We start from the raw sequence: 727 nt of genomic DNA, 5'->3' as shown, positions 1-727 counted from the left end.
TACAGTCCACTGTATCAAACTGTTTGTCGGTTCTCGCGACACAAAACATTCCCACTGATAGTTGGGACCCTATTCTGGTAAACGTATGCGCTGCTTTACCAGAAAAATCGTTACTCTTATGGGAGCAATCGCTCTCATCCCGAAAAAAATGCCCAACGTGGCAACAAATGAAAGACTTCCTCACTACCCAATTCGAAATCGCAGAAAGGGTAGATATAAAAATATCAAAGCCGAAAAATACACAGCTCGACCTCAATAGAAGCTACAATAGACCCCAAGCCAGTAACAATAATTTACATAATCGAAGTTTCAACAAAACTCAATCGTTCATCGCAGAACAAAAGAAACGTATGTCATGCGAATTTTGTAAAGGAGGTCACGCATTAAGATCTTGCAAGAAGTTTAAAAAACTTACAACAACCGAACGATATAATGTCGTTAGAAATAATAGACTTTGCAGAAATTGCTTCTCACACTCCCACATGCAAAAAGACTGTGAAAGTAAATTCAATTGTGTATACTGCCAAAAGAGGCATCACTCGATGCTCCACATTAATAATTTTACCCCCCAAAATAGCTCCAACTCGCAAAGAGCCACAGGGCTAGTTGCAACAGCTAGACCCGAACACCCCGAAAATCTCGAAAACGAAACCGAGAAACCATGCTGTTCGAAAACAGCAAATATACAAGCGCTTCATTCCGAAAATGAAAGCAAAATTTTACTGCC

This window comes from Rhagoletis pomonella, unplaced genomic scaffold (genome assembly GCF_013731165.1).
Source record: "Rhagoletis pomonella isolate Grant_MI unplaced genomic scaffold, Rhpom_1.0 Rhpom_scaffold_00002, whole genome shotgun sequence".
Lineage (NCBI taxonomy): Eukaryota > Metazoa > Arthropoda > Insecta > Diptera > Tephritidae > Rhagoletis > Rhagoletis pomonella.
This window is presented reverse-complemented; position numbering follows the sequence as displayed.